A 6,557-nucleotide genomic window follows, 5' to 3' on the forward strand; every position below is an offset into this window, starting at 1 on the left:
AGGAATGGAAGAGGTTTGTAGCTCCAAAGCTCAAGGTTGGTTTTTTGTTTTTTGTTTTGGTTTTTTGGTTTTTTGTTTTGTTTTATTTTTGTTTTTTCATGAAATCAGGCTCACTTGCCTTGCTGGCCATGATCTCATACTTGGCTCTTTCTACCACTGCTGTTCCCGGAACTTCTCTTTCAGTATTAGTACATACAGATCACAGCCTCCTTGTAGGGAACCATAGCCTGGATTCTAGTAACTGCTCTGGGTCACTTCCTATGGGTCCTTCTAGCGGTCACTCAACATGATGAGTCTCAAAGTTCCCAGCTGTGTAATGGGCATATCTTGTATCAGTGGGTTTATCAGAAAGATTAGGGAGACAGTGGGAGTGAACTTGCTCTGAAAAGTATCAGCTATTATACAAATTGATGGTGGCACTTTTAATCATTGCTTATTGGCTTTAGCCTTGTTTTTTCTTCTCCAGAAATGGACACACCTTTGTGAATCAATCACTGTGCTTTATAAGCATGTGCAAGCTCTTTGTACAAGCAGTGCGTGACTGGTGGAGGCCCCTGTTTCTATGTAGGCCTGAGTGTGGGAGAGATCTGTATCTGTGGGTGTTCAGATATCTAGGACACCATGTTCTGTTGAAAAGTCAATCTTTTACTGATTGGATTTTAACTTTTTATTTACCCCCCGAGTAACTCCTTCTGGACAATATCTATTCCTGGAAAACTGTAAAAAAAAAATAGAGTACTCACCGCCCCTCCTAACGCACAGCAGCATGAGTGGTAAAAATTCCTATGAAAAGGAGATAGTGTTAACTCTCTGCTTTGGAATCCGATAAACCTCAGAATGCTTAAACTTTTGGGTTAGAAAAACATCAAGAAGTTGAACACTTATCTGGAAACTTTGAACTTTCAGTGCCTGTTGGGGTAGGAAAAATCATATGATTAAGTTTTGTTGCCTGATTTCCAGAACTTCCTAATTTTTGAAGAGCCCAGAAATTCTTTGAAAAAAGAAAAAAAAGGAATGCCGCCATGGTATCCAGCTGCTTCTGACACTGAGAATGGAGATAGCCAGACGGAAGTGTTCAGGAACCACCTCTTCTCTCTGCCCCCCAGCAAAGCCTGCCTCAGACACCCTAGCCCCAGCCAGCTGCATTATCTGCTGTTGGGAAATTTCTGGTTTTCACTGTTCCTGGTGGTTAAATATTTCCTTGGAGGAGGGCAGTACGGCAGGCAGCCCAGACCTTCCACTTGTTGAGTCTCAAATTCCTCATCGGAAAGATAGGAACAGAGACACCCACTTCACGAGGCTCTGAGGGGGATTATCCCTGGCTGCAGTGATTCCAAAGCAGAATGGGAGAAGGGACGAAGAGCTTCATCCTTTGTCTCCTGCCCCTCCGAGTACTCTAGGGGAGCAAGCCAATGGGTCCCCACTGGATCTGATTCCCATTCAGTAAGTGCACACCCACCCAAAGGTGGGTAAAGGGAGGTGAACCGACGGAGGTCTACAGAGGCCAGTAGAAGATGGCAGAGTGTTCTCAGCACAGATGATTTGTGTCAACCACAAAAATTCACCAGATAATTGCCAATCCAGGATATCTCAGAATAACAATCTTGATCTTTTTTTTTTCAATGCAGAAATTCAATAAGAGACAATTTCTTACTCATTATGGATCCTCATCCTCATCCTTCTCCTTTCTCCTTATTCTAAATGCCCATAAATTAGAGTTGAGCTCTCTTTGGCCGTTTGTCTTACGATCTAGTGTGTGAGTGTCTACGACATAGACTACACTTATTTTGTTCACCACTGTGCCATCAGCACCGGCATATTCCCTAGCACGTGGGAGGAGCAATATAATTATATAATGCTGTTTTTTAATTTAAATTCAATTATCCAACTTACAGTACATCATTAGTTTTTGATACAACGTTCGACGATTCATGAGTTGCGTATAACACCCAGTGCTCGTGTATAATGCTGCTTCATCATGGATTGAAGCCCCATGGACCTAAGTGTCTTAAGGACAAATCTGCCTTTTTTCTGCCTACGCAGCCCCCACCGCAGGGCTTATCATCTTACTTTCCACATAGCAGGTGCTCGATAAACACCAAATAAAGGGATGGATTGATTAAAACATTGAACATCTAGGGTGTACCTTCTGGTGAGCAAGCTGAAGAGAAAACAAACCTACGGTGAGTTCCCTGCCGTGTAGGAGGATAAGATTTAGTTGACCAGGGATGATATAGATACAGAGATTTAGAGAACAGTGTCAGGTACATGTCAGCCCCACACACTGTGTGCAGACAGCAGATTCTGTCTGAATTCACCAAAGGAATGAGGGCAGAGGGCTGGGACTGCCTCCTGGGGGATGGGAAGACTAAAGGAGCCTCCTAGGATAGGCTGTAGACAGCAGAAGAGGTAGGCAAGGACGCTGCCATGTTGCCTTGAGCTTGACCCATCTCTTTCAATAACATTCCATTTCAAAGAAACACAGCCAAGACCATGCAGAGATTAGTGGAGGCAGGATTTTAATCCAAAACTCCCTGACCCTTCAAGGAGTACTGATTACTCTAGGTAAGAATTCCTCCCAGTGGAAAATAGGAGAAAGGAATCAGTAGAGAGGAATGGCAGGAGAATGCTCTAAGAGCAGGAAGCATAAATACTAACCTGGATTGGAGGTCGCGTCCAGGGAGGCCGTGCTGGACGCAGATAAATGCTGGACAAAGAGGTCCTTCAGGAGCAAGGTCTGTGGTTTGGACCTTGCTCTGTGCTGTGAACAGGGGATGTTAAGGGTTGTTAAAAGAATCAGTATTCTAACAAAAGTCATCAGGCTGTTATACAAGATAAATAAAAAGCAAGGAATGGAGATTAGTCCAAGAGCCCAGAGAAACAATGCTGAGAGCCTGCCTGAAGTGAGTCATTCATTCATCCTCTTATGGATTTATTCTCTTAGGTGTTCATTGTATTCATTCATTCATTCATTCATTCATTCTCTTAAGTATTAAGAATCTCTTAATGCGTTCCTCTAGGTGCTAGAAATACAAGAAAAGGACAAGGGAGACGTGATGTTTTTTCTAATGGCACCTGAATTCCAGTGGAGCAGACAGACAATTAGCAAGAAAGAAAGGAATCACTTCAGAGGGTGGTAAGCATCGTGAAGAATAAGTGGGTAACAGGGTCAGGTGAAGGGGCTGGTGACAGGTGTAAGTGGGTGGACAGGGGAGGACTCTCTGAAGGACTATCTCTGCGTGGATCACAAGCAGTGCACGTGGGGGCCTGTGGATTGAGCATGAGGTGGAGGCAGAGCTAGAGGGAGGTCTGGGACAAGAAGGGCCAGGAGGGCAGCTGGTGGGGGGAGTCTGGGTCATGAGAGTCTGGAAAAGGACAGGTATCAGAGCAAGCAGGATGGGAATGTGGGGAGGAAGGCATGAAGGAGAGACACTCTGTCTGTGCCATCTTAGAATTTGGGGGTAAGGAGGATGCTCCAGGATGATTTCAGAGGAGTGAGTCTCTAGGACCAGGAGGGCAACAAGAAGGAGAGGTGAGTGCCTCTGTCTGGGGGATAGGGGAAGTTTTAGGTGTTATGAAGCCAAGGTAAGAGATGGAGGTAGCCGGTGACTCATCTGTGGTTTGAGGCCTCTTTCTTTTAAGGGCAAAACTATTTTCTCTCCTACCGTTATGGAATTTCCAAAGCAGGAACCCTGACTATGCCTCAGGACTGCCTTTTGTCAAGCCATGTGCCTTCAGATGGGTGGTCACCCCGACCTCGACTGACGATGTGTAAATGTGAAGTTGGCAAAAATGCCCAAGGGCCACGGCTGGCCTTGTCCCATCAGGACACATGTCACAGGTTTTACAGTTGAGTTACATAGAGACAGCTCTCCTACTTTCAAAATTGTTCTAAAGTGGACTCAAAATTAAACAAACAAAACAGAAGGAATGGAATCAATGAGCCTGGAATGGTGAGGTGGGACGTACGGGGTAAACCTCTGGTGAGAATCCCCCAAGGAAAGAGAAAATGCACAGGGGCACAGAAATCCCAGCTTCCCATCTCATCACAGAAAGCTAAGGGCAAACAAGGAAAACCGCAGGATTTGCGCCATCTGATCGTAGTCAACCTTACTCCTTATCTGGCAAAGTACCCTTCTTTGGCCCTGAACTTCGAAAGGGGATATCAGTTTAAGAAGCAAAGTTATACATAACATCTATGATTAGAAAGCTGCCAAAAAGACAACTAACCCCAAGTGACTGTTTCTTTCAACAATCCTTGTGGGAGAAGAAATCATCCCGCCAAATCAGAGTCTGAGAGGCTTCGTGGGGTCTTTGTGGAGCAGAGAATGGGTCCCTGGCTCATCTATTTCTGGACGTCCAGCCTAACATTGGGATAGGATTGGATAACCTTAAAGATCCTGCTACTACGGTCTCTGGTCGCCCTGGCAAATGCTGTCTTTGAAGATGGTGGTTCCCACTAAGTAGACAGGTGTTCTACCTGCTGCCCTGAGGGAGAGACACTGCCATGCTCACCAGCTCTGCGTGGGGGAGGGAGGTGGGGGCTGCACACCCTTCCTTGCTCCTGCCACCCCCTCTCTAGTGGACCCCACTGTCTCCTCGTGTCTCATCCACTGTGACCTGCGCAGACCCGCACTTGTGAATTTTCCATCATCCTGTGCAATGGTGCGAAGCTCCCTCCCTCTTGAGAACCCAGTCTTTTGCAAGGATGACCAGACCAGTAGAGCTGTCTTCCTGGAGAAATGGATGCTCATGCCTTTCCTCATGATTTTCCCGGCATATCAGTTTGGACAAGTGCATTTCACTTTATATCTGGCATTTCTGAGTGTTTGTCCCCCCTCCGGCCTCGCCAGCCCCTCTGTCTCCCTCCTCCTGGGGGGAGGGGGACTGTCAGAGTGGGTTCCCCAGGCTCCTGCAGTCACACCTCTGTTTTCACTGCCTCTGCTTGTCTTGTAGAAAATTTGTAATGAAAAAAAAATTCAGAAGCGAGTAGTCACCAGCCTTCCCTGTATCAAAACACAGCTTGTTTCTATCAGGGATAACATGTGCTACAGCAGAGCCCTGACACATGCATTTTAGGATAGATGAGGAATCGCCAGCTGCATTTACATAACAGTAAAATCCCTGCCTGCATGCACAAAATAAAATGAGTCTTCCCGTGTCTTCCTCAGCCCTCTCCTGAGATGGGTTTCTGCCTCGCTCGCCCCGTTGGAGCCTCGTTGATTTATTGGCTCCGGCCGCTCCTTGCTTTCCTGGGAATGGGTGGGTTCCCTCCACTCTGGGAAGTGGTAGGCCAGCAATGCTGAGCAAAACCTTGCAGCAAACACGGGGTGAGGTGGCACCCAGACCATCCCAGCTCCTCCCGGCATGCCTTGCAGCTGCAGGAAGCCACCCACCCGAATTTCATAAACCGCAGGCTCCTGTGGGTTCTGAGATCCCCTGTTTTATGTGTTCTGTGACACATGCACACAATTCAGTGTGCTGTTGGTCTTGTTTCACATTTCTCAGCTGCGACCGGGAAAGAGCACTCTCTGCTCTGCGCCACACATGGGGTGGACATCAGTGTCCCTGTCCCCAAACAGGAGTCGTGGGCTCCCTCCCAAGCAGCCGGGTGGGTGCAAAAAATGCCTCACTGCCCTGCTCTGAGCTCTGGCTTGTTTGATGTGCAGAAAGGAGGGACCTGTGTCTTGTGGAATCACCCCCATCACAAGGCGAGGGGCTCTAAAGCATGCAGTGATGTGTTCTTGGCTGGCACTTGGCGCTTAGAAGCGCGGATGTCTTAGGCCCTGGAATGAGGAAGCAGAGGCTGCCCTGGTTTTGAGCCAGAGCTGAGAGAAGCTTCTCCTCCACTTCTGTTGCACCCCCTCCTTCTGCCCAGAGCACCTCTTTTCCTTTCTCCTGCCTGTCCCCTACTCGCCCTTTGCAGACTCAGCCTGAATTGCACACTCGCCCCAGCCCTGATGCTACCTCGGGCTACCTTCTGCCTCTTCTCTGCCTTCCAAGGCCCTGTGTGGCACTGCCACGGCTTGTGGCCTCTGAGCTCTGGGGGACAGAGCCTTGTGGGTCCCTTATCTCTAGAGCCCAGCAAAGGGGCTGGCCCCGGGGAGGCACAAGGGTCCCCAGTGTGCCTCAGCCATCTGGTGACAGAGCACTCAAAGCAGGAATATTCCAAATCAGAGCAGCTGGCTGGGACCAGAGGTGGCCTCTCCAGCTGCATCCTTGAGGCCTGACCAAGGGCTGCGGTGGGTCCCTGGCCGACTGCGCCCACCCTTCCTGCCCACAGGACCAGCCCTGGTCCCCCACCTGCAGCAGCTGCAGCTTGGGATCCAGGCAGTTGCTGAGGCTGTACCCCCCTCCTAAGGCAGCCCTGCAGTTTGCCAGGACTCAGTGTCTCCTGCCCCACTGGGAGCTGCCCTGGGAACAGCTATAACATGCAGGCGAAGAAGCTCCCCTTTCAGGATCCCGTAATTCCTCAAGAGCAGATACATGAAGCTAGTTGAGAAATCCAACGCACTGTTTTGTTTTCTGTTTCCCTCCCCACCTGGTAGGCCTGGAGG

Source organism: Ursus maritimus, unplaced genomic scaffold (assembly GCF_017311325.1).
Source record: "Ursus maritimus isolate PB19 unplaced genomic scaffold, ASM1731132v1 scaffold_3, whole genome shotgun sequence".
In the NCBI taxonomy this organism is placed as follows: Eukaryota; Metazoa; Chordata; class Mammalia; order Carnivora; family Ursidae; genus Ursus; species Ursus maritimus.